The sequence below is a fragment of the Oncorhynchus nerka genome, linkage group LG28 (genome assembly GCF_034236695.1).
Source record: "Oncorhynchus nerka isolate Pitt River linkage group LG28, Oner_Uvic_2.0, whole genome shotgun sequence".
NCBI classification, from domain to species: Eukaryota; Metazoa; Chordata; class Actinopteri; order Salmoniformes; family Salmonidae; genus Oncorhynchus; species Oncorhynchus nerka.
The window spans coordinates 57,455,178-57,477,849 of NC_088423.1; positions in this window are offsets into that span (position 1 = coordinate 57,455,178).

The window sequence follows — 22,672 nt, forward strand, 5'->3', positions numbered from 1 at the left end:
ACATTTGTAGGAATCACAGTAGCCAACACTAGATCTGAAACAGACTGGATTACAATAACAATGGTGGTAGCCTATGAACCTGTTGATTGTGTTTTCAATAACATCCATATTGCTTTTAAAGTGATAAATTAGTTTAGTGTGCTGGTGTGTTTAGACTGTGAATGTATTAATTATTGTCATGTTATTTTTTATTGCATGCTTAAATGGGCTGTCTTTTAAGCTGACGAATATACAAATAATAACCTTTATTTTTATCTGGAAATGTATTTGAGATCCACTATAATTGAATTCCACTCACTGAAAACATGTTTTGCCTTCTTGCCAGGTCGCCCTCGCAAAATAGGTTTTTAACCTCAATGGGTCTCTTGGTTAAGTAAAAGGTTAAATTCTTTCCCTAAGAATAAATGCTTTTGCACACACTGTAAAACAATTCGTCGTGCCCACAGATTATCCATTATATTGACCAGATAATCAAGTGGCCGAGCTCACAATTGGAAGGACATGTCTTCAAAGACAGAGAGCAGTCGGGAGGAGGCGAGAGCAGGTTGGCTAAAATGGTCCAATGAGAGGGTAGACACGTGTGTGAACAAAAGGCACAACTCCGATGTGAAATAGTTTTCTCCATATCAGTACAATGTGTAACAACCTAAGCATTACGGAACTTATCAACGAAGCCTCACGTAGCAAATAAGCAAATAATTACATTTTTTTTGTTGACCAAATTCCACACTTTCATTGACTTCCATTCAAAAACCCTTGCATTGTGGGCGAAAAAACGCCACCTGCTGGAGAAGACAGATTTTGGGCCTCAAGTCTCGGTGAATAGGAGTAGACCAACAGAAGGTAAGCTTCGTGATACACCAACCATCTAGTGACCCCCCTTCCCTTTCGCTTACAATGCGCCTCTCCCCTTCTTCAACGATCGCTTTGGTTGAATCCAAAACAGAACATCATGGCGATTGATGGTAAGTAAGGCCAATAACGCGTCTCCTCGTCTTGTATAATGAACATCCATTGAAAATAATTAATATTGGCACGACAAACGTGGTTGAATATATTTAGTGAACGTACTGATTTATGACATTTGCAAAAGTTTTTGTCGTTTGCAACGTCGCGATGGGTTTACATTGGAAACGGGTGAAATCTCATAGCAGCACTGCAAAGATCATGTAGCCTACTCTGCATGTAAATTTCTTTATTGCTGAAAAGATAGCTTCCCCCGAAATGATGTGATTTTGTTCCACCCTGCCTGTGTGCTATTTTCGATTGAGAAGATATCGAGTTGTTTGTTGAATGCTATGTTTTAACCCATTCAACTTTTGTCTGACTACGATAGCGAGTGTTTCATATTTAGGCTACGATTGGGAAACTGTTGCCATGTAGTGAGGAAATGGTGGAGACCTGAAGTTTAAATAAATAGCCAGAATAAATAGTGAGATGTGTACTCGTGCACAAAGCAGGAAAGTGCTGTAGGCAAGCAGGTGTCTGGATGTCGTTTATCAAATGCGTTTAATCTGCGGGCAAATAAAGCAAAGCACAATGTGTTCTTATAGTGGTACATGAAGAACTAACTTGTTTGCTGGTTTTGGATTGGGTTCTTCCTGTTTTAGCTTAAAAATATAAACGCAGCATGTAAAAATATTAACACAACATGTAAAGTCTTGGTCCTATATTTCATGAGTTTAAATAAAAGATCCCAAAAATATTCCATATTGACAAAAAGCTTATTTCGCACACATTTTGTGCATTTGTTTACATCCCTGTTAGTGAGCATTTCTCATTCACCAAGATAATCCACCCATCTGAAAGGTATGTTATATCAAGTAGCTGATTAAACAGCATGACCACCTTGTGCTGGGGACAATAAAAGGCTACTTTAAAATGTGCAGTTTTGTCACACAACACAATGCCACAGATGTCTCAAGTTTTGAGGGGGCATGCAATTGGCATGCTGACTGCAGGAATGTCCTCCAGAGCTGTCAGAGAATTGAATGTTACTTTCTCTACTATCAACATCATGTTGGAGAATTTGGCAGTACCTCCAACCGGCTTCATAAACGCAGACCGTGTGTAACCACGCCAGCCCAGGACCTTGACAACCAAAGAATTTCTGCACAAACTGTCAGAAAATCAATCATGCTCATTGTCCTCACCAGGGTCTTTACCTCACTGCAGTTCAGTGTCGTAACCAACTTCAGTGGGAAAATGCTCACCTTCGATGGCCACTGGCACACTGGAGAAGTGTATGGTGTCGTGTGGGCGAGCGGTTGATGTTCACAACGTTGACATCAGTGCCCATGGTTGTTATGGTGCTGGCAGGCATAAGCTACAGACAACAAACACAATTGCATTTTATCGATGGAAATTTGAATGCACAGAGATACCGTGACGAGATCCTGAGGCCCATTGTCTTGCCATCCACCCCATCACCTCATGTTTCAACATGATAATTCACTGCGCCATGTCGCAAGGATCTCTACACAATTATTGGAAGCTGAAAATGTCCCAGTTCTTCCATGGCCTGCATACTCACCAGACATGTCACCCATTGAGCATGTTTGGGATGCTCTGGATCAACGTGTTTGACAGCGTGTTCCAGTATCCTCAAATATCCAGCAACATCGCACAGCCACTGAAGAGAATTTGTTCTTAACTCACTTGCCTAGTTAAATAAAGGTTAAACAAATATATTAAAAAGAGTGGGACAACATTCCACAGGTGACAATCAACATCCTGATCAACTCTATATGAAGGAGATGTGTCGCACTGCATGAAGCAAATGGTGGTCACCAGATACTGACTGGTTTTCTGATCCAGGCCCTGCCTTTTTTATTTTTTAAGATACTGTGTCTGTGAACAAGAGATGCATATCTGTATTCCCAGTCATGTGAAACCCATAAATTAGAGCCTAATGAATTTATTTCAATTGACTAATTTCCTTATGAACTGTAACTCAGTTAAATCTTTGAAATTGTTGCATGTTGCTTTTATAATTTTGTTCAGTGTATATTGTGTAGAGTTGACCTGTTTACAAGGAACATCTGTTTCTAAATATGTCCTCTCGGGGGAGCTTGACATTTTGAAGATTGGTCTAGTTTATGCTGTTCTTTCTGCGTAGTTACCACTTAATCTCCCACACCCACACACACAGGGTTGCTTTCTCACTGCAATAGTTTGAATAACTTTCATTTTGACCACTGACTGTATCTGCTATTACATGATTAATACTTTTGTAACACCTCTCTTTTTCTTGATACAATTCTGAAAATAGCCTTTGTAAAATGTATAACTTGTAAGTGATTTATCTACAATGTTTATTGAAATAACATGATAAAAAAATGAAATTAGAGCATTTTGCTATTCAATAAAAAAAAACATGGTTTGACCATCACTAACCCATTCTAAACTCAGTTTGGTTGTTCATAAGAATAAAACAGGAGGATAAATAAAAAGCAGTGGCATGAATTTAAAGCAATACATTGCAAGCTGATGCAGTGGTGTTTATTGATGAATGCCAAGGATAGCCAGGCTTCCCCCCCCCAAAATGTACCAATAAAAAGAAAAAACATATACAATTATTTATCAAGGGAGGCCAAATTTCCCTCTGTGTTTCATAATTTTCCTTCAATTCACAAGAAGCTGAATGTATAGTATTTCATTGGAGAAAGCATCCGAACAAGCAAAACAGCGCCCCTCTGTCTCTGTATGTGTAGCCCATCTATGTAGCCCATCTAATGCTGTCTGGTTAAAGAGTATGCTGTTGTTGCCGCCCAAGCATTGAATGCAAGAGAAGCCAGCGAGCATTTGGCCTCCCTTGATGATAATAATTTTTAAATAAAAAAAATCAACTTTGAGCCAAACTGAGTGAACTTAATTGGCACACCAAAAAAAGTGAAATGGGAAACCAGTTGAAACAAGGATTTGGCTTCACACCAATCACATCACATCACATCCAAAGCCAAACGTCATTGATAGAAAAAACTTGAATTGTTGCATCTTGTTGTGATGTTGTCCTCCGGGCTGGCTGGCTAGCTAGCTAGGTAGCTAAAATTGTCCCTTTCCTAAATTAGCCATGGATGGAGATAGGGATTTGGACCAAAAAAAAACAGACATAATTCTCCGTACTAGCCAATGATTATAACGTTGATTCTGATCCAACCATAAATTCATACATTACGCCCCTGGCCTGAAAGGATGGAAGTTCAATATGTAGCTAGATGTCGTTGGCTAATGTTAACTAGCTGGCTCATAGTTATGAGCCAGGTAGCCGAGGACAACAACTAAAAGCGTGTACTATATGACAGTTATAGACCGTTTTGGTAACAAGAGAGGAGGATGGCATTGGTGTTTCTTTACAAGTAGGGTGAGTCAACATAGTTTTTTTTCTACTTAAACACACATCTAAATCAATAGTTGATTAGTAGTCCGAAAATATCAGAAACATTAACTTGATTGACCATGCTGTAGGTCATGTAACTGTTTGTTACATACAATATGCTTTGTGGACTTTACCGAAAAGATGTTGCTCTCAGGTTTTGGGATGAAACAAAGGTGTGGTTGAATTTATTCTGCCACTGTGTCTTCTTATTGTGTTGGCCTTAGGTCATTGTATATATCAAGGTGGCAAGCCATATGAACTAACAGGTTATAGAGCATACAATGCAATTATCACAACACACAGGTTGTAATATGGCATTTTTAGGCTTCCACTGTGATTTTTATCTTCCCACCGCTAGTGAGCTGATGTACATTGTATTTGGATATTGATGCAAAACCATACATGTCTTGTCAACATTCTGAGTGAACTGGCAATGGGATTGGATCAGTGTTTCATTTGATTCTTGGAAACAATATGAACATTTTAGGAAACAGCTGTTGTGAACTGACAGTGCAGAGAGATTAATCTCGATGTGCCAGTGAACTACAATGTAGCAGATTGGCCTCGGGACAAGGTTTCCCCTAGGTACAGATCTAAGAATCTTCCCCAATCCTAACCTTAACACTAGGTCCGCTGACCTTCAGAACCTACAAGTACCAGCCAAGAGTGTGTGTTCGAAGATGATGTTCTGTTTTGGATTCAACCAAAGCGATCGTTGAAGAAGGGGAGAGGCGCATTGTAAGCGAAAGGGAAGGGGGGTCACTAGATGGTTGGTGTATCACGAAGCTTACCTTCTGTTGGTCTACTCCTATTCACTGAGACTTGAGGCCCAAAATCTGTCTTCTCCAGCAGGTGGCGTTTTTTCGCCCACAATGCAAGGGTTTTTGAATGGAAGTCAATGAAAGTGTGGAATTTGGTCAACAAAAAAAATGTAATTATTTGCTTATTTGCTACGTGAGGCTTCGTTGATAAGTTCCGTAATGCTTAGGTTGTTACACATTGTACTGATATGGAGAAAACTATTTCACATCGGAGTTGTGCCTTTTGTTCACACACGTGTCTACCCTCTCATTGGACCATTTTAGCCAACCTGCTCTCGCCTCCTCCCGACTGCTCTCTGTCTTTGAAGACATGTCCTTCCAATTGTGAGCTCGGCCACTTGATTATCTGGTCAATATAATGGATAATCTGTGGGCACGACGAATTGTTTTACAGTGTGTGCAAAAGCATTTATTCTTAGGGAAAGAATTTAACCTTTTACTTAACCAAGAGACCCATTGAGGTTAAAAACCTATTTTGCGAGGGCGACCTGGCAAGAAGGCAAAACATGTTTTCAGTGAGTGGAATTCAATTATAGTGGATCTCAAATACATTTCCAGATAAAAATAAAGGTTATTATTTGTATATTCGTCAGCTTAAAAGACAGCCCATTTAAGCATGCAATAAAAAATAACATGACAATAATTAATACATTCACAGTCTAAACACACCAGCACACTAAACTAATTTATCACTTTAAAAGCAATATGGATGTTATTGAAAACACAATCAACAGGTTCATAGGCTACCACCATTGTTATTGTAATCCAGTCTGTTTCAGATCTAGTGTTGGCTACTGTGATTCCTACAAATGTGACAAATGATGGTTGCTTTTAGATTACAAATAGATTACAAATAAGAATTTGTTCTTAACTGACTTGCCTAGTTAAATAAAGGTAAAATAAATAAAAAATTACAAATTTCAAATCAAATGTTATTTGTCACATACACATGGTTAGCAGATGTAAATGTGAGTGTAGCGAAATGCTTGTGCTTCTAGTTCCGACCATACAGTAATATCTAACAAGTAATCTAACAAGTAATCTAACAATGTCACAACAACTACCTTATACTTTACAAGTGTAAAGGAATGAATAAGAATATGTACATAAAAATATATATGGATGAGTGATCAAGGCAAAGATGAACGGCGCAAACTATAGAGAGACCCTTGATGAAAACCTGCTCCAGAGTGCTCAGAACCTCAGATTGGAGCGAAGGTTCACCTACCAACAGGACAATGACCCTAAGCACACAGCCAAGACAACGCAAGATTGGCTTTGGGACAAGTCTCTTAATTTCCTTGAGTGGCCCAGCCAGAGCCCGGACTTGAACCTAATGGAACATCTCTGCAGAGACCTGAAAATAGTTGTGCAGCAACGCCGAGACCTTGAGAGGATCTGCAGAGAAGAATGGGAGAAACTCACGAAATGCAGGTGTGCCGAGCTTGTAGTGTCATACCCAAGAACACTCGTGGCTGTAATCGCTGCCAAAGGTGCTTCAACAAATTGAGTAAAGAGTGAATACTTATGTAAATGTGATATTTCAGTTGTATTTTAAATTAGCAAACATTTTAAAAAATCTGTTTGCTTTTCCTTGTGTGTAGATTGAGGAAGAAAAATGCAATTTCATCCATTTTAGAATAAGGCTGTAATTGGGGAAATAGTCAAGGGGTCTGAATGTTTTCCAAAGGCACTGTACATTTTACTGACCATATTTTACCTCTCTATTCCACACAACCCCTCTCATCGATCTCTTAACATCATCCATTTATTTTCTTCAATTTGCCATATATTTTTCAACTTTATAATTGTTATTAATTATCAATTGACTGACTTTTCAAATCACCCAGCAGTGCTCTTTGCAGAGTTAGCTCCAGGTAAATGTTGCATTTCTTCAGCCATTCCTGGACCTGCGATCAAAAACAAGCCACATATGGACAGTACCAAACAAATTATCTAAAATATGCAGAGCCTAGCTGATGGTGGGGCAAAAAAGTATTTAGTCAGCCACCAATTGTGCAAGTTCTCCCACTTAAAAAGATGAGAGTCCTGTAATCTAATTTTGTCTGTCATAGTTGAAGTGTACCTATGATGATAATTACAGGCCTCTCTCATCTTTTTAAGTGGGAGAACTTGCACAATTGGTGGCTGACTAAATACTTTTTGCCCCACTGTATACCCTCTTCCCCTGAAATACACCCACTGGTCCCCTGTTGTGACCATTTCCCCAAGCATCTCTGTACAGTCAGACACTTGATTATTTTGTGCCACGAAGGCCACACTAATATGCCCCCTCTCTAAATGTCTGGGTGTGACCCCCCCTTGGTTAATGCAGCTAGTGTTGCCAGCACTGCTACTACCTGGGTGGAATCCCCACCGGCTAGGTCACCGGAATCCCCACCGGCTAGGTCATCAAGGTTCTCATTAGCAACTTTGATCATTTCCTTGTATATTATGCTGTCCCATCACAGGGCTTTGGCTTTGTAGGACCAATCCTGCCAGGCAGGTTCAAAATCTTGAAGGGACGTTGCTGCTTTAGTAGGTCTCTGACCACATTCAACTTTCTGATTTGGCTGCGTATAGGATACTTACAGTAGGCCTATAAAACAGATAAGGACTTGAGTCGCTGAGGTGGGTGTCAAGGGTATATGGTTGGGGACCATTTCATCATGATAGGACAATAAATAAATAAATAAACTATATTTATAATTTATTTTAAAATGTATATCAATTAAATGCACAAAATTGAAAGCTCTCTCTCACGATTTGCAACCATTTATCCTTTTTCACTCGCTTAACGCCACACTTTTCCAAACAATCACACACACCCTGTCACGCCTTGGTCTTAGTATTTTGTGTTTTCTTTAGTTATTTGGTCAGGCCAGGGTGTGACATGGGTTTATTGTGTTGTCGTATTGGGGTTTTAGTAGGCATTGGGATTGTGGCTGAGTAGGGGTGTCTAGCATAGGCTATGGCTGCCTGAGGCGGTTCTCAATCAGAGTCAGGTGATTCTCGTTGTCTCTGATTGGGAACCATATTTAGGTAGCCTGGGGAAAGCGGAGAGGCGCTGGTATGAAGAGGCAGCACGGCGACGCGGATCGAAGCCCAAGAGTCAGCCCCAAAAATGTATTGGGGTGAGGCTCACAGGGAGTATGGCTACGCCAGGTAGGAGACCTGCGCTAACTTCCTGTGCTTACCGGGGGGCTAAAGAGACCGGGCAGGCACCATGTTATTATGCTAGTGAGCGCACGGTGTCTCCAGTGCGGGTGCATAGCCCGGTGCGGTACATACCAGCTCTTCGTATTGGCCGGGCTAGAGTGGGCATCGAGCCAGGTAAGGTTGGGCAGGCTCGGTGCTCAAGAGCTCCAGTGCGCCTGCACGGTCCGGTCTATCCAGTGCCACCTCCACACACCAGTCCTCCGGTAGCAGCTCCCCGCACCAGGCTTCCTGTGCGTGTCCTCGGACCAGTACCACCAGTTCCAGCACCACTCACCAGGCCTTCAGTGCGCCTCGCCTGTTCAGCGCAGCCAGAGCCTTCCTCCTCTAGAGCGCTGCTGGAGTCTCCCGCCTGTTCAGCGCAGCCAGAGCCTTCCTCCTCTACCGCGCTGCTGGAGTCTCCTGCCTGTTCAGCGCAGCCTGCATGGAGCTGCCAGCCTGCATGGAGCTGCCAGCCTGCATGGAGCTGCCAGCCTGCATGGAGCTGCCAGTCTGCATGGAGCAGCCTGAGCTGTCAGACTGCATGGAGCAGTCAGAGCTGCCAGTCTGCATGGAGCAGCCAGAGCTGCCAGGTTACATGGAGCAGCCAGAGCTGCCAGGTTACATGGAGCAGCCAGAGATGCCAGTCTGCATAGAGCAGCCAGAGCTGTCAGTCTGCATGGAGCAGCCAGAGCTGCCAGTCTGCATGGAGCAGCCAGATCTGCCAGTCAGCCAGACTCTTCCAGATCTGCCAGTCAGCCAGACTCTTCCAGATCTGCCAGTCAGCCAGACTCTTCCAGATCTGCCAGTCAGCCAGACTCTTCCAGATCTGCCAGTCAGCCAGACTCTTCCAGATCTGCCAGTCAACCAGACTCTTCCAGATCTGCCAGTCAACCAGACTCTTCCAGATCTGCCAGTCAACCAGACTCTTCCAGATCTGCCAGTCAACCAGACTCTTCCAGATCTGCCAGTCAACCAGACTCTTCCAGATCTGCCAGTCAACCAGACTCTTCCAGATCTGCCAGTCAACCAGACTCTTCCAGATCTGCCAGTCAACCAGACTCTTCCAGATCTGCCAGTCAACCAGACTCTTCCAGATCCGCCAGCCAGCCAGGATCTGCCGGAGCCAACTACCTGCCTGAGCTTCCTCTCAGTGCTGGGCTTCCTCTCAGTGCTGTGCTTCCTCTCAGTGCTGGGCTTCCCCTCAGTGCCGAGCTTCCCCTCAGTCCCGAGCTTCCCCTCAGTCCCGAGCTTCCCCTCAGTCCCGAGCTTCCCCTCAGTCCCGAGCTTCCCCTCAGTCCCGAGCTTCCCCTCAGTCCCGAGCCACCTTGCATCACAATACATCTGCACATACCCACATACTGTGCCTTCTATGTCCTTTGTTTGCTGTGTTTTTATCTCTACCATGTTGAATGAGTACTTTTGTATTTCAATTCCTTATAATTGAAGATGTATTTTTTTTAGCTAATTATCCTTTCTTCTAATGCTGTCTTAATCATTTCTGAAATACTATAAATGGAAAGTCTAATGCAAATTATTTTCCAACATTCCCTATCTAGAATGTTGTAGTTTATTTATTTAGCAGTTGTTGGATAGTATTGGTTGTTCCATTATTCGACGACTCTATGGGAACATTGCAATATTTAGAATAGCCATGGAGTAGTCTTTGTGTCTCTGAACATTTGGTTATCAATATACAGTTTAGCGACTATTAGAGCTACACGTTTCCCTTTTAATCTATTTTCCTTGAAGATTGGGTACAGAACTTTGCGTCGTTCTGCTATTTCTTTCGGAACCTGCCAGCAAGTATTAAACTCAGGCTTTTAACCATTATTTAATCTTTAAAGAATGCAAATTTGGCAACGATTGGGCACTCATATCTCTGTCCTAAACGGTGTAGGAACTCCCTCACTACGCTCATAGGAACTTCTCCTTCTTTCTTTTGGATACCAGTAAGTACCAGCTTTTCTCTCATAGTTCTAGTCTGCTTGTCAAGCAAGGCTTCTCTCAGAAAGATATTCTCCTTTTAAAGTTTATTAACATCTGTTTCAGTCTTATTGACGGTCCCTTTTAGCTTGTATGTTTCTTTGTTTGTTCCTCTATTGCCGCAGCTTTTTCATCACTTATCTCGAGGCTCGCCTTCAACACCTTTATATGCTTACTGACTAATTCAAGTATGCCCAGTTTGTCATTTATTAATTTTTCACAGATCAGTTTCCACCGTTCATTCCCGGTGGTTGAAAAGCTTAATTGTCTGTGTCCGTCGTGGAGTCGCTCCTTGTTTACTCTCCGTCATGTTCGGGTGTTGCTTGTTTGCATAATATTTGTAGATACATTTCTCTAGCCTTATGATTCATTTTGTGTTGTTATACAGATTGAAGGTTATTACCCACCAGTATGTGAAGTGCTAATATTTAGTCTAATTTACAGTATTGAATATTATGTTTTTATCTTGAGGTGATCTGCACTGCTGTGTTCAGTCTGCCATCTTGATAGGCACTCTCAATTCTTATTAGCCAATGCCCGTTACGTGATCGGGTCGTTCTCACAGGCTACAAATGAAGACAGACACATCGGGGATGCAACTGCGAACGTCCTTATCAAATTCCGAGGTGCATATTGAAGATGTTGGAAGAACTGTCCACATTTTACTTTTCGTCAGCCAACAAGATGAATAGGCCTAACGAATAGCAAAAGCACTAGCCTATGTCAGTCTACTCTCCCCCATAATACAAAAGTTGACCTATTCTATGAGAAATAAATATTCCAAACATAGCTGGGGACAGATGTGGGATGCGATAGATCCCAAATTAATACAATCACTTGCATCAAAAAACGTTTTAAAAGCATTGAGGCTGATGCAACAGATCAGAAAGTTAAGATTAAAATGTTGATAAACGAGTACGCTACTTCACATAAGCGCAGCAATGCGCAAAATGCAGTCAATTAGCAGGAAAACACTATTCTCAAAAGTGACTGCAAATGCAATAATGCATGTAATGCTTTTATTATAAAGATGGATTTTTATGGTGAAAAATTATCATCAAATCAAATTTTATTTGTCACATACACATGCTTAGCAGATGTTAATGCGCGTGTAGCGAAATGCTTGTGCTTCTAGTTCCCGACCATACAGTAATATCTAACAAGTAATCTAACAATTTCACAACAACTACCTTATACACACAAGTGTAAAGGAATGAATGAATGAATATATGGATGAGCGATGGCCGAACGGCATAGGCAAGATGCAGTAGATGGTATAGAGTACAGTATATACATATAAGATGAGTAATGTAGGGTATGTAAACATTATATAAAGTGGCATAGTTTAAAGTGGCTAGTGATACATTTATTACATCCAATTTTTAATTTTTAAAGCGGCTAGAGATGAGTCAGTATGTTGGCAGCAGCCACTCAATGTTAGTGATGGCTGTTTAACAGTCTGATGGCCTTGAGATAGAAGCTATTTTTCAGTTTCTCTGTCCCTGCTTTGATGCACCTGTACTGACCTCGCCTTCTGGATGATAGCGGGGTGAACAGGCAGTGGCGCGGCTGGTTGTTGTCCTTGATGATATTTTTGGCCTTCCTGTGACATCGGGTGGTGTAGGTGTCCTGGAGGACAGGTAGTTTTCCCCCGGTGATGCATTGTGCAGACCACACTACCCTCTGGAGAACCTTACGGTTGTGGGCGGAGCAGTTGCCGTACCAGGCGGTGATACAGCCCGACAGGATGCTCTCGATTGTGCATCTGTAGAAATTTGTGAGTGTTTTTGGTGACAAGACGAATTTCTTCGGCTCCTGAGGTTGAAGAGGTACTGCTGCGCCTTCTTCACCACGCTGTCTGTGTGGGTGGACCATTTGAAACTCACGCGCCGTGTATGTGTGCCAGTTAGGCATTACACCAGTTGTAAAGTGGATTAATGTGCTTAATTTTAAGAAGTTATTTTGACACTTTAGTTGTGATACAAACCTTATCAAAACATATAGGCCTATGTGCTGTTTCTTGCTTTACTGCACACAAGCTGGGCCTCATTCACAAGTGCTAGGCTAATATTTTCCCCCATCAGACTACTCTTTATTTAATCTTGTCTTTACATATACTAAATCATTTGTTTTGATTTAAAATTTTCCATGATCATGCACCTGTCTCGAAGCAGGGGAAAAAATACATGTAATCTATGCACTTAAATAGCGAATGGACAAAGCTTTTCCCCGTGGTTAATTTTCATTTTGCAAATCTTGGAATAGTCCTACAGAGTCGTCCTAGAGATTTGGAGTAGTCCTACAGAACCGGAGACAATAGCACCATGTATTCCTCTTCTGTTTCCAAGGCTTGATTACAACCTATTACAATGGTGCCAACATTTTGTGGCTGTTATTTCTGCAGGAGAGAGGGTGAATGAGTCAAAGACCTGATTGGGCCCCGCACCCCACAGTATGGCTTGTTATATTGTTGTTTCAAAGACCTGACTTGGTCCAGCACCCCATGGTATGGCTTGTTATATCGCTGTGTCAGTTTCTTCCAGATCAGTATGGCCTGTTATATTTCAGTGTGTGTGTGTTTGACCTGAGGAACATGTAACATTGTTTCCGAAGAAAGACACTTTCAATGTCCTTATGTTGGGGGCTTTCATCAAGGTAATTGTTGCCTGGTGTAATGTGACTAACATGACTTCTCGTTAGAGCGTGTCATCCTGCAGCCCAACATGTCACCCTTTATAAAGCACATGTTTGTCATATTCTACATAGTGGGTTATGTCACATTTGACATTGGTTATTGTCACATGGTTATGCCACATTTATGAACCTTTTATAAGGCATGACATAGTTAGAAATGCTTTGTAGCATGTATGTAATGCTTAGAAGGAAGGCATTATGAAGTGTTTATAAGCTGCATGTCATTTAAAGCGGGATGTAAAAGTTTAGTCATCAAGATCACACAAAATTAATTGCTTTGAACAGATTCATATATTTGGTTGGAACTGTGTATTTTTATCATACGCGCCTGTCCATTGCAGGACTTAGAACACAGTTGTCATTTTCAAACTCAAATCGCAGTGAAAAATTGGGGCGCTCTCTTTGAAAGTTGCTGGCCACAAACAAATATACAGCCAAGCTATCACTCAAATGAGAACCAACCCCTGTCACTATTTAGAACTGCCTGTGGAGAAATTATTAGTTGAAATTATCTAGTCAAAAAAGTATTGTTTCCTCTTTCATATTTGCCATCTACCTTAACCATTCTCCCACAAGGAGATGAGTTGACAAATGGCTACTACGGTTCTATCGACAGGTACAGCATATGGTATATGATTCTTAGTGCAAATTTAGACATTTAAAATACCTAGGTAGACAAAAGACAAAAGTAAACCAGTACCCTTTTAAAAGTTGCAGTTCATTTTCTCTGTTTGTCCATTTCCCCAGTTCATTGTGGTTTGCTTTTTAGAAGAGCGCAAATGGCACATGTAGCGTCAGGGAATTGTAGTCTCGTACAAAACATACATTTTGTTTCGCTGCATGGATTATGTATATGACCAGATTCAAACCGTTTAAGCCTCTCCCTTTCCCTCCACCGTATGGCCGGACCAATCAGCGTCCTTTTTTGGGGTGGTTTCTTTGACGATGGCAATCATAACATGGTTGCTCTTGAGGAGGTTAGTGTTGATGCCGTTATAGCAGCGGTTATATCAGAACTGGTAGGCATAACTTAATTGAAAAACAGCAAATACAGTGTGCTCATAAGGTATTGGGACAGCTTTTTAAAAAATTGCTTTGGCTCTGTACTCCAGCACTTTGGATATGAAATGATACAATGACTGAGGTTAAAGTGCAGCTTTAATTTGAGGGTATTTTCATCCATACCAGGTGAACCATTTAGAAATTACAGCACTGTAATTAGGGGACCAAAAGTATTGGGAAAAATTCACTTATGTGTATTAGTAGCAAAAAGTTAAGTATTTGGTCCCATATTCATATCACATCACACTACATTAAGCTTGTGACTGTACAAACTTGTTGGATGCATTTGCTGTTTGTTTTGGTTGGGTTTCAGATTATTTATTGCCCAATGGAAATTCATGGAAAATAATATTTTGTGTCCTTTTGGAGTCACTTTTATTGTAAATAAGAATAGGATATGTTTCTAAAATACGTCTACATTATTGTGTATGCTACCATGATTATGGATAAGCTTATGGGATCAAATACTTAACTTTTTACATTTACATTTACATTTAAGTCATTTAGCAGACGCTCTTATCCAGAGCGACTACTTTAATACACATATAGTGGCTTGTGAAAGCATTCATCCCCTTGGCATTTTTCCTATTTTGTTGCCTTACAACCTGGAATTAAAATAGATTTTTTGGGGTTTTGTATCAATTGATTTACACAACATGCCTACCACTTTTAAGATGCAAAAAAACGGATAACTTGAGCCTGTATAACTATTCACCCCCCCCCCCCCAAAGCCAATACTTTGTAGAGCACCCTTTGCAGCAATTACAGCTGCAAGTCTCTTGGTGTATGTCTCTATCAGCTTGGCACATCTAGCCACTGGGATTGTTGCCTATTCTTCAAGGCAAAACTGCTCTAGCTCCTTCAAGTTGGATGGGTACCGCTGGTGTACAGCAATCTTTAAGTCATACCACAGATTCTCAATTGGATTGAGGTCTGGGCTTTGACTAGGCCATTCCAAGACATTTAAATGTTTCCCCTTAAACCACTCGAGTGTTGCTTTAGCAATATGCTTTGTGTCATTGTCCTGCTGGAAGGTGAACCTCCGTACCAGTCTCAAATCTCTGGAAGACTGAAACAGGTTTCCCTCAAGAATGTCCCTGCATTTAGCGCAATCCATCATTCCTTCAATTCTGACCAGCTTTCCAGTCCCTGCAGATGAAAAACATCCCCACAGCATGATGCTGCCACCACCATGCTTCACTGTGTGGATGGTGTTCACAGGGTGATGAAAGGTGTTGGGTTTGCGCCAGACATGGCGTTTTTCTTGATGGCCAAAAAGCACAATTTTAGTCTCATCTGATCAGAGTATCTTCTTCCATACGCTTCTTCCATATGCCTTTTGTCGAACACCAAACATGTTTGCTTATTTTTTCTGGCCACTCTTCCGTAAAGCCCAGCTCTGTGGAGTGTACGGCTTAAGGTGATCCTATGGACAGATACTCCAATCTCCGCTGTGGAGCTTTGCAGCTCCTTCAGGGTTATCGTTGGTTTCTTTGTTGCCCCTCTGATTAATGCCCTCCTTGCCTGGTCTGTGAGTTTTGGCGGGTGGCCCTCTCTTGGCAGGTTTGTGGTGCCATATTCTTTCCATTTTTTAATAATAGATTCAATGGTGCTCCGTGGGATGTTCAAAGTTTCTGATATATTTTTATAAGCCAACCCTGATCTGTACTTCTCCACAACTTTGTCCCTGACCTGTTTGGAGAGCTCATTGGTCTTCATGGTGCCGCTTGCTTGGTGGTGCCCCTTGCTTAGTGGTGTTGCAGACTCTGGGGCCTTTCAGAACAAGTGTGTGTATATATACTGAGATCATGTGACAGGTCATGTGACACTTAGATTGCACACAGGTGGACTTTATTTAACTAATTATGTGACTTCTGAAGGTAATTTGGTTGCACCAGATCTTATTTAGGGGCTTCATAGCAAAGGGGTGAGTACATGTGTTATTGACTGTACGTTTGTTTATACCATGTGTAACTCTGTGTTGTTTGTGTCGCACTGCTTTGCTTTACCTTGGCCAGGTCGCAGTTGCAAATGAGAACTTGTTTTCAACTGGCCTACCTGGTTAAATAAATGTGAAGACATTTTTGAAATAAGTATTTTATTTTATTTTACTTCACCAATTTGGACTATTTTGTGTATGTCCATCACATGAAATCCAAATAAAGATATATTTAAATTACAGGTTGTAATGCAATAAAATTGAAAAAATGCCAAGGGTGAGGTTATACATTGATCTCTGTTATTCTACAAGGCCTATGGTCATAGCCAATATGCCTACAGTACCCTTCTACTGAACCTTTTAATATCCCCCTTGACTTTCACCTGGAATAACTCATTAACTTCATTTTTGAAGGGCCTGGGTCCAAACATAACTGAGAAAGCAGCAGACAGGATTAGCAAGTCCATTGGTGTCATGAAGGACTTGATGGACACCACAGATGCTGAGTTGGGGGCATCAAAGTCTAGATGTGTCCATCATGCTGCTAGCCAGACCGAGGACATCAAAATCAAATTGTATTTGTCACATGCACCGAATACAACTGGTCTAGACTTTACCATGAAATGCTTTCTTACAAGCCCTTCCCAACGATGCTTACGAGCCCTTCCCAACGATGTTGAGTTTAAAAAATATATATAAATAAAATAGTAAGACGAGGAATAAATATTACGTAAGAATGGAGCTATATACAGGGAGTACCAGTACCAGATCAATGTGCTGAGGTACTTAAGGTAGATCTGTACAGGGCAGGGTAAAGTGACTAGGCATCAGGATAGATAATAATAAGAGTAAAATAAAGAACAGAGTAGCAGCAGCAAATGATGTGTAGAAGTTTGTGAGTGTGCGTGTTTGTAATGTGTGTGTGTGTGTGTGTGTATATACTGTACAGTCTAGTGAGTGTGCGTAGGGACAGTGCAACATAGTTTGGGTTCCATTAATTTACTATTTAGCTTTCTGGTTATTTAGCAATCATGTGGCTTGCGGGAGAAGCTGTCTCGGAGCCTTTTGGTCCGAGAGCAATACTCTGGTACCGCTTGCTGTGCGGTAGCAGAGAGAACAGTTTGGCTTGGGTGGCAGGAGTCTTTGGCAATTTTTCGGGCTTTCCTCTTACACCGCGTGATATAGAGGTGATGGATGGCAAGGAGCTCTTCCCCAGTGATGTACTGGGCTGTCCACACCACCCTCTGTAGGACTTTGCGGTGAATTTGCCATACCAAGTGGTGATGTAGCCAGTGAAGATGCTCTCGATGGTGTAAAACATTTTGAGGATCCGAGGGCCCATGCCAAATCTTTTCAGCCTCTTCATTTTAGCCCTTGTGGAGGTTGTCAGGGAGACAGAGCTGTTCAAAACCCAACCAGGCAGAGAGTTCACAGAATTCCCTGGTTTTAACAGAAACTCTCAAAAGTGAAGTGCAGTTGTAGGGGTGGATAAATGTCATATCTGATGTTTTTGAAAATATTATAGAAACACTGCTTTGTTTCAAGATGTAATCTCTTTTTTTACAGTGGTGTATGTGCAAAATTATTTTATTGATCATCTTAGCTAACACTACTCATATTAAAAGTGCGCAGGACTGTGTTCTTGCGTGTCCCTCACACAGACCTAGAGGCTCTCAACCAATCATTACTTAGAGATATTTTCCTGTTATATGATGGGAAATCAGCTGGATAGGCATCCTCTTGAATTAGAGGGCTATAGGATAGTGTTGAGAAGGAAGTGAAAATTACAAGGCCCCATATTTAGGAGATAACAAACAGGTGGGAAATTATCCTTGATCAGCAGCACACCACCTCGAAGACACTTTATGCATATTGGCCCAGGAAATTAACGGGCACTGGTTTTATTCGGTGACAAGACCATCTTTACTCACCTTTGGTGCTTAATCAGAGTTTTCCTCTCTGAAGGCTGGAGCCCCCTTTGCACCTTTTCTCCTGGTTGAAAGAAAATAAGATCCAACATAAGAGTCTAGATCAAAAAGTATAATAATGACCTTGTCAGCTCGGGGATTCGAACGTGCAACCTTTCGGTTACAAGTCCAATGCTCTAACCACAAGGCTACGCTGCCAGACTACAGTTTGCAACTGCACATGGGGACAAAGATCATACTTTTTTGGAATGATGTCCTCTGGTCTGATGAAACAGAAATAGAACTGTTTGGCCATAATGACCATCGTTATGTTTGGAGGAAAAAGGGGGAGGCTTGCAAGCTGACGAACACCATCCCAACCGTGAAACACGAGGGTGGCAGCATCAATTTGTGGGGGTGCTTTGCTGCAGGAAGGAATGTTGCACTTCACAAAATAGATGGCTTGATCAATAAAAAAGTGGTCAGATGAAGCAGATGCTAAGCTACAGGACTGTTTTGCTAGCAGAGACTGGAATATATTCCAGGATTCCTCCAATGGCATTGAGTACACCACATCAGTCATTGGATTCATCAATAAGTGCATCAAGGACGTTGTCCCCACAGTGACTGTACATACGTACCCCAACCAGAAGCCTTGGATTACAGGCAACATCCGCACTGAGTTAAAGGCTAGAGCTGCCGCTTTCAAGGCGTGGGACTCGAACCCGGAAGCTTATAAGAAATCCCGCTATGCCGTCCGACGAACCATCAAACAGGCAAAGCGTCAATACAGGACTAAGATCGAATTGTACTACACCAGCTCTGATGCTCGTTAGATGTGACAGGGGCTTGCAAACCATTACAGACTACAAAGGGAAGCACAGCCGAGAGCTGCCCAGTGACAAATATTGACTATTTGCATCAACTTCATGTAATTGTCATTAAAAGCCTTTGACACTTATGAAATGCTTGTAATTGTACTTCAGTATTCCATAGTAACATCTGACAAAAATATTTAAATACACTGAGGCAGCAGACTTTGAAAATTTGTATTTGTGTCATTCTCAAAACTATTGGCCATGACACCTGTTGTTTACGAAGCATGTGACAAATAACATTTAATTGATTTGTGTGTGTTTGCATGTGTTCATTGGTGCGTTCATTCATCTGTGTGTGTGTGTAATAAAGCCAATATCCGACCAAGGGTGTAGGCCCAGTATCTCAGCCTTCGAATACAAAAACCTACTCTCTTAGCTAGAACCAAAAAGGGTTATTTGGTTGTCCCCATAGAATAACCACTTTTGGTTCCAGGTAGCACCATTTTGGTAATAGGTTGAACCCATGTGGTTTCCATGTAGAACCCTTTCCACAAAGAGACCATAAAAATGGTGTACGTGAGTTCTGACTCTGGGGAAGTCGATAAATGGCCTCATTGCCAAAACCCCGAAGTATGCCTTTAAGGTTCAGTTTCCCAGACACAGATCCGGCCTAGTTCTGGACTAAAAAGCACTGTCAATTGAGAATCTCCATTGAGAATGCTTTTTAGTCCAGGAGGATTAGGCTTAATCTGTGTCTGAGAAACTGGCCCTAAATGTTATAGGGATTTCTAGTAATGTGCCATCCCTCTGAACCAAAGTAGTTTGGACTGTCCCATAATTGTAGTCCTAATGATTAATAAATGAACAAGTGTTGACTAACAGTGGTAGTAAATAATTATATTAGGGTGAACTGCCTGGACTCAGAATTACTTGAAAAGATTTACTGCGAACCAATACTGTCCATTGGTTCAATTGAGTATTTTATTAAGATCCCCATTAGCTGTTGTCAAGGCATAAGCTACTCTTCCTGGGGTCCAAACACAAATAAAACATTACATCATACTTGACATTGTGCATCATTTACATTGCTCCATTATTACATCACAATATTAACAATGTGTGGGTGTGTGTTAGTGTGCACAACGCCCCTCTCCCCTCTTTGACCTAGATCGTTTGTGTGTATGCATGTAGGCTACGTCTGCCTTTAAAATTTTTTTTTATGTAGTTCTGTCTTTGAGCATTTATTGTCTATTGATGTTCTGTATTATGTCATTCTGTATTATGTTTCATGTTTTGTGTGGACCCCAGGAAGAGTAGCTGCTGCTTTTGCAACAGCTAATGGGGATCCTAATAAAATACCAAAATGTTAGTGTGTGTGTCCCTTCACAATCCGTGTTGTGATGTGTTGTTTTTTAAATCAGATTTTACTGCCAGCCTGAGTTAACTGATGTGGAAGAGTTTCATGTAGTCATGGCTCTAGTGCTGTGAATTTTGTTGTCATGTCTAAGTTTGCTAATGTTACCAAGGAAGAAGTTGTTCAAGTAGTTAGCAATATCATAGGATTTTGTGATGAATGACCCAGCTGATTCAATGAAGGATGGAGCTGAGTTAGCTTTTTTCAACATTTCATTATACCGCATCATATGATGCAAAGTGCAATCATACCAGCTGTATTTCTGTATTTTGAAAGTTATTTACAGTGGAGCAAAAAAGTATTTAGTCAGCCACCAATTGTGCAAGTTCTCCCACTTAAAAAGATGAGAGAGGCCTGTAATTGTCATCATAGGTACACTTCAACTATGACAGACAAAATGAGAAAAAAAATCCAGAAAATCACATTGTAGGATTTTTAATGAATTTATTTGTAAATTATGGTGGAAAACAAGTATTTGGTCAATAACAAAAATTTATCTCAATACTTTGTTATATAACCTTTGGCAATGACAGAGGTCAAACGTTTTCTGTAAGTCACAAGGTTTTCACACAGTTTGTTGCTGGTATTTTGGCCCATTCCTCCATGCAGATCTCCTCTCGAGCAGTGGGAGAACTTGGGAGAACTTGCACAATTGGTGGCTAACTAAATACTTTTTTGCCCCACTGTATCTTGAAAACGTGATTGCTGACATGCAAAAAAATACACTGCTCGAAGAAATAAAGGGAACACTAAAATAACACATCCTAGATCTGAATTAATGAAATATTCTTATTAAATACTTTTTTCTTTACATAGTTGAATGTGCTGACGACAACAAAATCACACAAAAAAAATCAATAGAAATCAAATGTATCAACTCATGGAGGTCTGGATTTGGAGTCGCACTCCAAAATTAAAGTGGAAAACCACACTACAGGCTGATCCAACTTTGATGTAATGTCCTTAAAACAAGTCAAAATGAGGCTCGGTAGTGTGTGTGGCATCCACGTGCCTGTATGACCTCCCTACAACGCCTGGGCATGCTCTTGATGAGGTGGCGGATGGTCTCCTGAGGGATCTCCTCCCAGACCTGGACTAAAGCGTCCTCCAATTCCTGGACAGTCTGTGGTGCAACGTGGCGTTGGTGGATGGAGCGAGACATGATGTCCCAGATGTGCTCAATTGGATTCAGGTCTGGGGAACTGGCGGGCCAGTCCATAGCATCAATGCCTTCCTCTTGCAGGAACTGCTGACACACTCCAGCCACATGAGGTCTAGCATTGTCTTGCATTAGGAGGAACCCAGGGCCAACCGCACCAGCATATGGTCTCACAAGGGGTCTGAGGATCTCATCTCGGTACCTAATGGAGGTCAAGGCTACCTCTGGCGAGCACATGGAGGGCTGTGCGGCCCCCCAAAGAAATGCCACCCCACACCATGACTGACCCACCGCCAAACCGGTCATGCTGGAGGATGTTGCAGGTAGCAGAACGTTCTCCATGGTGTCTCCAGACTCTGTCACGTCTGTCATGTGCTCAGTGTGAGCTGTAAGCACAACCCCCACCTGTGGACGTCTGGCTCTCATACCACCCTCATGGAGTCTGTTTTGGCCTGCAGGAGGTGATTTTGCACGGCTCTGGCAGTGCTCCTCCTTGCACAAAGGCGGAGGTAGCGGTCCTGCCCTCCTACGGCCTCCACGTCTCCTGATGTACTGGCCTGTCTCCTGGTAGCGCCTCCATGCTCTGGACACTACGCTGACAGACACAGCAAACCTTCTTGCCACAGCTCACATTGATGTGCCATCCTGGATGAGCTGCACTACCTTAGCCACTTGTGTGGGTTGTAGATCTCATGCTACCACTAGAGTGAAAGCACCGCCAGCATTCAAAAGTGACCAAAACATCAGCCAGGAAGCATAGGAACTGAGAAGTGGTCTGTGGTTATCACCTGCAGAACCACTGTCTTGCTAATTGAATATAATTTCCACCTGTTGTCTATTCCATTTGCACAACAGCATGTGAAATTTATAGTCAATCAGTGTTGCTTCCTAAGTGATTGACTTGGAGTTACATTGTGTTGTTTAAGTGTTCCCTTTATTTTTTTGAGCAGTGTATATCTACACACACACACAATGGACTAATGAAACAAATACCAAAAGATCAAATACCAAAATATAGTTTTTTACTATCATCCTTTTATATAATGTCTTTGTTTCGTATTAGTTTGTTTAGTTTAGTCACATGATTTCCCAATTTACAGTAATCAGCTGTGCAGCCAGACTTATTTGCTATTCCTTTTGCCGCGTCCCTCTCAACCATACAGTTTTTAAATTCCTCATCAATCCACAGGGATAGCCATTCTAATAGTCAGTTTCTTAATTAATTAATTCCATTTTTATTGATTCTTTATTTAACTAGGCAAGTCAGTTAAGAACAAATTCTTATTTACAATGACGGCT